Source organism: Castor canadensis, chromosome 2, assembly GCF_047511655.1.
Source record: "Castor canadensis chromosome 2, mCasCan1.hap1v2, whole genome shotgun sequence".
Lineage (NCBI taxonomy): Eukaryota > Metazoa > Chordata > Mammalia > Rodentia > Castoridae > Castor > Castor canadensis.
In genome coordinates, this window is record NC_133387.1 from 103,873,120 (window position 1) to 103,882,551 (window position 9,432).

Here is a 9,432-nt window from a genome sequence, read left to right on the forward strand (position 1 = left end):
CCAAGCTATTGGTCAAGATGGTGTCTCGGGAAGGTTTTGCCCCAACTGTCCTTGAAATGCAATCCTCCTGATCTCAGTCTTCCAAGAAGCTAGGACGACAGACGTGAACCTCCTGTGCCCAATTTGAAGTTTATTTTTGTTATTTTGAAATACTTTTAACACTATGGAAAGTTTAAAAAAAGAGTTCAAAGAATTTCTGCCTGTCTTGGTTGCTATTTCCCCACATTCACCTTCTTATTACTTTATTCTATTTATATGTAACTGGACTATTTATAGCTATGTACATATGGTGAAATTATTAACATCTTATAGCAATTATATATAATTCCAAGCTTAAAAGAAATGGAAGCCTGGTACCAGGCACTGGCTGCTTGTGCCTATAATCCTAGCTACTTGTGATGCTGAGATGGGAGGATTGTGGTTCAAGGGCAGCCCAGGAAAAAGTTCACAAGACTTCATCTCAATGGGGATGGTGGTATGTACCTGTCTTCCTAGCTATAGTGGGAAGCAGAAAATAAAAGAATCATAGTCCAGGCTGGCTTGGGCAAAAGTGAGACCCTATCTCCAAAATAACCAAGGCAAAAAAGGCTGGGGGTGTGGCTCAAGTGTTAGAGTATCTGCCTTGCCAGCACAAAGTTCTGAGTTCAAACCCCAGTCCCACCAAAAAAAAAAAAAAAGAAAGATTGAAAGAACAGTACAAAATTCTGTACCCCCTTCATGCAGATTCAGCAGCTGTTCACATTTGCTGTGCACTAGAACTTTTATTCTCTCCTCCGTGTGCACATTCACACCTGTGGACATTGATGTGTGGTTCTGACAGAATAATCCAAGGCCAGGCAGGGCCGGCATCACCAAAGGTCTGGGCTCCATGATATTTAACAAGAATTTCTTACAAATGGAAGCACTATCATAGAGAACCACTGTGCATGATCAAAATTAGGCAATTTAGTATAATTGAATACTCTTTTTTCATTTTTTTTTGGTGGGACTGGGATTTGAACTCAAGGCTTAGTGCTTGCAAAGCAGTTGCTTTACCACTTGAGTCACACCTCCAGTCCATTTTGCTTTGGTTATTTTGGAGATGGGGTCTCAAGAAATATTTGCCCTAGTTGGCCTTAAATCTAGATCCTTTCAATCTCATCCTTCCAAGTGGCTAGGATTACAGGTATGAGCCACCACTGCCCAGCTGAAAACCTCCCCTCTCTTTTTTTAATGTCCAGACCTCATTCAGATTTTAACAGTTGTCATAACAATATTCTTTACAGTTTTCCTGTTCCAGAATCTAACCCAGAAGCACAGTCTCTACATGATTGGTGCCTTAATCTGAGATTTATAACAACCTTTCTTAATTTTTTAAATTAAACTTTTAGGAGTGGACAGCACATTTGTTTTATAGAATGTCAATTAGTTTATGTCTGTCTGACTTGTTCTTGACAGAGTTCAGCTGTGCCTATTTTGTCAGGATGTCACTAACTGATGTTTGTCCTTCCTGGTGTTTCATTCTGATGGCATCACCTTACCTAATGACAGGGATGGTCTCCGATCACTTATTGATGGTATGGTTCGCCAACTTTTTGCACTTTGGATTCTTACCATTGTGGTGACTGATTCATTTGTGATTGAGGCTTTGCGATTATGTAACTACCCTGCTCACAATCCAACTGTTTCCCACCAGTGCTATGCACCAATGATTCCTCCTGCCAGGCTCAGCTTTCACTACAACCATTGCTCTCTGTGATGAGGTGGCTTCTACTGTCAGGGGAGTACTCTTGCCTTCCTTCTTACTTTCATGTGTACGGTACATTTGAAGATAGGAGGCCCATGGGCAAGTTAGACCACAGCCCCTCTTCCTGGGGTGTTGGTGGCCTCCATCCTTAATGCTAATGTTGTTGAATAAATCATCTCATCTCAAACTCTCAGGAAGTGAGCTGACATTGTTTTTCTTATTTTAAAGATGAGATTAAGATGTGATTTTGACCACACACTTCACGACCCTTTTAATGGTTTTTCATGCCACCAGAGAGAAGTGAAAACTCAGCTATCAAAAGCAATACAAAGGATCAAATTAAGACTGGAGGTGTGGCTCAAGTGGTAAAGCACCTGCCTACTAAGCTTAAGGTCCTGAGTTCAAACTCCATTACCACACAAAAAAAATTAAATTAAATGCTGCATATTATAGAGTGCTTTAAAAAATAATTTCAGCCATTCCATAACCTTTAAAAATGTCACATTAAATAAAATAAAAATCAGCTCCAGATGACATCATTCCTTTAGGAAAAATTATAACATTTTTTCTTAAAATTTTTGGTCACTAAATCATTTAGCATTACCATTAGTGGAAATGCATGTTAACTGCTTTGTCTACTAAAACTCAGTATTTTATATATAGCAAGATGAAAAAACACATGCAATTTGAAGTCTAGTTGACTGGCAATGAGGTGCCTAAATTGTTTTAGGGTGTGAATTTGAATCAGTGGACCCCATAAAATAATGTGATTGGGACCTAACATGACTGGGCTTCAGCCAACTATCTGAGAGTCAGAAGGGAACAAAAGGAAGTGGAAAAACTTCTCTTGTCTTTTCCCAGCAGCCTAATGGGAACATCACATCTCTCTTTCTCTGGTCCCTTGACTGGGTTTTGCACCATCCATTTCCCTGTTTTCAGGGTTTAGGACTTGTATTGAATTACGTCATTGGTTGTCTGAGGTCTTAGTTTGGGGCATTTCTCAGGGAGACCTCACATCACATGAACATCCATCCCTAGGAGTGCAGCCTGACTTTTTTTTTTCCACAGGAATTGGGACTTTCTTGATGGCCTTAGCATCATCGGATGGCTATGATGTGCCCACAAGGATATTTTTGAACTTATTCAACCATCCAAGTCCAGGAAAGACTTTCGTTCTGAGCATCCTTCTTATTCCCTTGCTTTCAGATATTTGTTTCTTTTACTTTTATTTCTCCCTTGTCCTCCAACCTTCTTTTAAGTTTTGATAGATTTTCTTAACAAAGAACCAATAGTCTGCAAAGATCATCACTTAAATGGTTAACAACTGAATTTTCTTTTACAGGGTTGTTGATCAATCCCAGGGCTTTTTGCATGCTGTAACCCTGAGCTACACTTTCAGCCCTGTATGCATTTATTCTTGCACTACTCATAATGTCTGAAATCTTTTTCTTCCACTCCTTGTTTCCTGTCAGAGGCACTGTTCTTATTTCATATGGTACCATCTTCTCAAATCTCTCCCTTGTTCCTCAAAGCAGATAGGTTTTTTTTTCTGGGCTCAGTGCTTTGGGAGGTCCCCCAGTTTCCTTACACATGGTTGATCTTCCCATGTATCTGGTGATCGCATGCCAAAAGGTGGTGAAGTAACTCCCTTCCCCTTATCCACAAGGGGTGTGTTCCAATCCCATAGTACCAGACCCTAGACATACCATGCTTTTTCCTATTCATGCGCACCTCTGATAAACTTCAGTTCTAAATCACACACGACACAAGGTTGACAATAGTAATTAGAAAGTAAAATCCTGTTAGAAACATACTGCCATTAACGTTCTTTAAAAATTATGGATTGTTTGTTTCTGGAATTTTCCATTTCACATATTCAGACCTTGGTTGACTGTGGTATGGATGGGAAAGAAACTGAAGGTCAGGGAGGACCACTGTGGATCCTTGGATTGGGTTGCTAAACATATTCACCTAGAGCACCTACCTGCCAGCTTCCATCACACACACTGGAGTGACCACTTCCACACCAGGACAGCTCCAACCCCAGGGTGCGGAGTGGGCTGAGTACTTCATTTCTGTGTAAAGGTGTCCCTACCCTCCTTTCTGATCACTTTCTGTCTCTGCAAGCAGGTCACGGTGATGCCTGGGGTGAGTGCTGCCATTCCCCACTTGCCCAGGGCAATCAGTCTTTGAACTCTGCCCATTACTGACACCCTATATTTTACAGTTGCCGTGAAGCTGCAGAAGATGAGGTAGGCTCATTGATGAAACACTGGTAAACATCTCTGCCTCTGTCCACCTGGTTCTTATGAAACATGCTTTTTCTTGTTGTCAAATTCCTACCACTGGGCATCTGCATGTGTAATGCCACCCCTGAAAGAGCAGGGTTACCACTGTCACATTTTGCAGACATGGAAAGAAAGACTTGAGTAGAGCATATGAGAAAGGTAGGGTTTGGCTCTGAGTGTGTCCTGGACCTTTGATAATCAGGCAGGGATTGCACTGGGTTTTCTTCTCTCTGCCAAGCTCACTTTCCTTCTTCATGAATCACACCATCTTTGGAGATCCAAGGACACAGAGAGACTTCCACAGGTGACAAGCTGTAGCCACCTACCTCCCTTACATTTCTGAGGGGGGAAATGAGACACATTCATGGCTAAGTCTCTAGCAAGTTTGGAAACTTGGCCCTGCAGTTCACTGAATTTGAATTACGACACATAATTACATTAAAAAAAAAACTTAGTAAGAGCTTCTTTGTTGTCTAAAAAAAATCATTAAGACTAGAGCAGTCACCCACACCTGTAATCTCAGCTACTCAGGAGAATGAGATTCAGAGGATGGTGGTTCAAGCTAACCTGGGGTAAAAAGTTAATTGAACCTCACCTTTCAACCAATAAAGTTGGATGAGTTGGATGTGGTGGTGTGTGCCTGTCATCCCAGTGACACAGTAGGTTTAACTAGGATGGTGGTCCAGGCTGGCTTGGGGATAAAAACCTCAAAAATAACTAAAGCAAAAAGGGCTAGAAGCATTTCTCAAATGGTAGAATGCTTGAGTATGAGGTACAGAGTTCAAATCCCAGTATCATTTAAAAAAATCATTGAAATACTATGAAAATTCAAAAAGTAGTACTGTTTGATATAGGAACAATAAATTGATTAATTAACATATTTCACTTTCTTTGTAAGAAAATTTCATCTCTCATATTCTGTTTTTTGGTTTGTTTTTTCTCTTTCTCTCCAAAAGTTTAGTTGTTCGGGTATGTTATCTCCTATAATAATCCTATAATTTTCTTATCATCCCCTTCCCAGGGAATGCTGGGAAAGTACTCTACCAGTCAAGCCATGATCCAGCCCTTCTGTTTATATTTTCATTTTGAGACAGGGCTTACTAAATGTGCCCAGACTAGCCTCAAACTTGAGATCCTCCTGCCTCAGCCTCCTCAGTAGCTGGGATTTCAGATGTGGACAGCCTCTCCAGGCTGATTGTTCTCTCCTTCTGATTTTTTTCCTTCCTCTCTTTCTCTGTCTGTCTGTGTCTATCTCCCTAGCTAGGAAAAGAAAAGCCTAGTAAAGCCCAATTAAACAAAAGGAAAAAATAATAAGGAGCAAAAACTGATAAAATTAAAACAGGAATGTGATAGGGAAAAAAATCAATGAAACAAGAGGTAGTTTTTTTTTTTGATGTGATTTATAAAATTGACAAACCTCCAACACAAAAAACAAAGGAAAGAATAAAGATACAATTACCAATATGATCAGTGAAACAGAATATATCTCTACAGACTCTGACAACATAAAAATGACATTAAGAGGGTATTTAGAGAAAAATTCTACCTATTAAACACGACCACTTATATTCAGAGACGATTCATATGAAAGCAACTCACTGCATAGAATTACCTAATAATTAGAGTAGCTGGCTAACTTGATAAAATTGAATTTACAATTTTAACATTCCCCCAAATAACCCCAGGCCCAGACTGTCTTTAGGAACACGGAAAGAAAGATTATACACTCATCACGTATAATCTCTCGGGAAATACAACCTACTTGATTTTAGAAGCTACTAATATTCTGCTACCCAAAACAAAGATGTTATATGACTAGAACCTGTGACATCGCTCATGAACAGAGGTGCGATCCTTTTTTTAAATTTTAATGTTTTATTAGCATGTATTTGTTTTATGGGGATGACAATTCCAATTAGACTTATATTGTACATTAGTTACATTGTCCGCATCATCTCCTGCTCAGTCCCCTCCCCACCCCACTTAAAGCCATTGCAAGAGGTTTCTGTGTTCTATTTCATATAAGTATATGAAGTCCATCCACCATATTCCCTCACCTTCACCTCCTTTATTCATCCTTTCCCTCCCAGTACCCCCCTCACTGTACCTATTTTACGGTCCAGTTTTTTGTTATTAATATTTAAGTTGATGTTCAAAGGAGTTCCTTGATGTATCCCCACTGTGAGTCTACTTTACTTTGCTCAGTTCAACCCCTTCCATTACTCTCCCTTACTGCTTTCCTCCCACCACCATTATTCAACAGCTTTCAGTACACATCCTTATGTCCTCTACTTGCACAGATGTGATGTTTTATGATATTACTGATGCTCTATCATTTTTTTTCCTGTTTCTCCTCCTGAGTTCCATACAGTAGTTCCACCATTACAAACGTGTTCTAAATCTGCAATTGTATGTGATCATGTTTGTTTTGTGTATATGTTTAGCTTTTGGATCTATCTTCCACGTGAGAGAAAACATGCGGCCTTTGTCTTTATTTTTGTTTTATTTATTAGTTTTTAGGGACTTTTGTCTTTCTGAGCCTGGCTTATTTCATTTAGCATGATGTCCTTCAACTACATCCATTTACCTTCAAAGCACATGGCTTCATTCTTCTTTATGGCTGACTAATACTCCATTGTGTATATACCACATTTTTTTTTTTTTAGGTCTATGGTATTTTTATTGTAACAGAGAAACCAGGCTGCAGTTAAGTCGATATGAGTAGAGCAGATGGTGGTTATCTTTCCAAAGGATGGAGTCTGAGCCTGGCTGGCAGCACACAATCCCAGGGCATCTCCTTTCTGGTCCTAGCCTGTACTGCCTGACTCATGATGCAAGATGAGAGGCTGCACAGCCACACTGAAAGAAGGAAGAGGTCCAGCCGGGCAGACAATTATCCAATGATCAAAGAGGATGCTTAACTAAAGTGCAGTTACCTACTCTGTATTATTCTTTGCCAAGAAAGGAGAGGGTATGGTGAAAATTATGTTCTTCATTCTTAAATAAATTCTGATAGGATGGGATTGAAGATAAGTCAAGCAGTGGAATGGGATGAAAATCTAGGCTAGTCATTGATTTTTGCCCCTAAAGAAAAGAACAGCAATGATTAAGAAGAGCCTTCTTTCCCTTAAATAAGATAGTAAGTAGCCTCTATGTTTTCCTTGCTGTAGTGGCAACAGACTCATTGGTTTTTGTAAAGCACAATTTCTGTAACGTGGTCTGTTGATGAGGTTGCTCCACCTTGGGAGGACAAACATGAGGATGATTTAAGTTAATGACAACTAGGTCTTCTCTTGCGGCCTCTAATAGAAGCGAGGTCTCAGCTGGATCCACAGAGGAATCCCTAACACCCTATGATGTTTCAGTTAAAGCTTCTGAAATATTGCAGTGTCATGACTGACAGTTTTTTTGGTGCTGTGACTTTTTTGCACATGTAAACTCTTTCAGAAAAGTTGGAGAATAAAGGATGGGGGAATTTGGTTTAGAGTCACAAAGTTCCAGACACCAGTCACCATGCCTCTGGCCCTATTTCAGCTCACTACATGTTCTTTTCTGAGGAACTTATTCAATCGCTGAGTGCTATGCATGGGTTGAAAGAAATGATCCATTCACCACCATTCACCCCCTCATCCTGCATGTGAGTCTCACAGCAGCAGAGGCTGAAGATGGGAAGGTTATCTCTGTTCCTTCGCACCTGGGAAATTACTTGGTGACCTGGTGAATGGCTTGGGCAAGGTAGCCCACATTGGCGGAGGTGACCCCTGCCACAGAGATGCGGCCATCCTTTGTCATATAGATGGAGAACTCCTTGGTCAGCCGCTCCACCTGTTCAGGCTTTAAGCCTGTGAAACAAAACATGCCAATCTGGTGGGTGATGTGTTGCCAGTTATGGGAGGAGCCCTCCTTCTTGAGGTTGGAGACCAGCTGAGTGCGCATGCTAATAATACTGTCCGCCATGCCTTTCACTTCTTCCAACCATTGCTTTCGTAAATCTGGGGATGTCAGAATGGTAGAGGCAATCCGGGCTCCATTGAGAGGAGGGTTGGAATACATGGGACGGATCAAGATCTTCAATTGGGACTCCACCCTTTTGGCTTCCTCTGCATCTTTGCAGATCACAGTGAAAGCCCCCACACGCTCACCGTATAAGCCCATATTTTTGGCGTATGACTGGCACAGACAAACATTAATGCCCTGGTCAATGAAGTGACGCACAGCCCAGGCATCCTTGTTACCATCACCGCTGGCGAATCCTTGATAGGCCACGTCAAAGAATGCGAAGAGATTCTTTTTCTTTACCACTGTTGCCATTTCCTTCCACTGTTCAGGACAAGGGTCCACTCCTGTGGGGTTGTGAGCACAGGCATGCAGGAGGAGGACACTCTGCTCTGGAATTTTTGAAATGTCCTCTATGGCGCCTGTGAAGTCAAAACCACAAGTCTTGGGGTCGTAGTATCGGTAACTTTGTAGCTGCATGCCAGCATCCCTGAAGATGGGAGTGTGATTTCCCCAGGATGGTTTGGGGAGATACACATCTCGGCTGAACTTAAAAAATCTTTGCAGAAAACTGGCTCCGATTCTTAAGGCCCCAGTTCCAGAAATGGTCTGCACAGTGACAAACCGGCCACTCTTCAACACCTCGCTGTTTTCACCCAGAGCCAGCTCTGCAGATGCCTTACAAAATTCAGCCAGTCCCCCAATGGGCAGGTACTCCTTGTCCAAATTTTTTGCAGTAATCTGAGCCTCTGCCTTCCGGACGCTAGGGAGCACGTAAGGCTTTCCATTATCATCCCGGTAGGCACCAACTCCCAGGTTCATCTTTTTACTGTTGGTGTCTCTCTTGTAGGCTTCGGTGACTCCCAGGATAGGATCTGGGGGTCCCATTTCCACATGCGCCCACCAGAAGCTGGCTCTGGCAGAGGCTATGGCGTCAAGGCCCGGGTGGAAAGCGGTGGCCACTCCGGAGAGGACGCGGCCTGAGTGCAGCAGGGCCATGGTGGGCTGCAAGAGGGCAGTGGCTAGCAGCAGGACAGAACCGAGGGAAAGGGGCTGCAGGCACAGAGGCGCGCGCTCCTGAACCTATACCACATTTTCTTGATCCAGTCATCAGTTGTAGGGCACTGGGGTTGTTTCCATAGCTTGGATGTTGTGAACAGTGCTGCGATGAACATTGGTGTACAACATCTGTTGTATCTGCTTATGTTCCTTTGAGTATATGCATAGGAGCTATATCACTGGATCATATGGTAGTTCTATCTCTAGTTTTTTGAGGCATCTCCATATGCTTTGCATAATAGTTGTAGTAATTTGCATTCCCACCAACAGTGTATAAGGGTTCCTGTTTCACCACATCCTCACCAGCATTATGGCCATTTTATCTGGGGTGAGATGAAATCTAAGTGTTGATTTGATTTGCAT

General features: G+C 41.9%; 1 pseudogene; it reads right to left on the reverse strand.

Moving 5' to 3' along the window:
• Nucleotides 1-6,674: 6,674 nt before the first annotated feature.
• On the reverse strand, nucleotides 6,675-9,087 carry LOC109687318 (aspartate aminotransferase, mitochondrial pseudogene; annotated as a pseudogene).
• Between the last annotated feature and the right edge of the window lie 345 nt (nucleotides 9,088-9,432).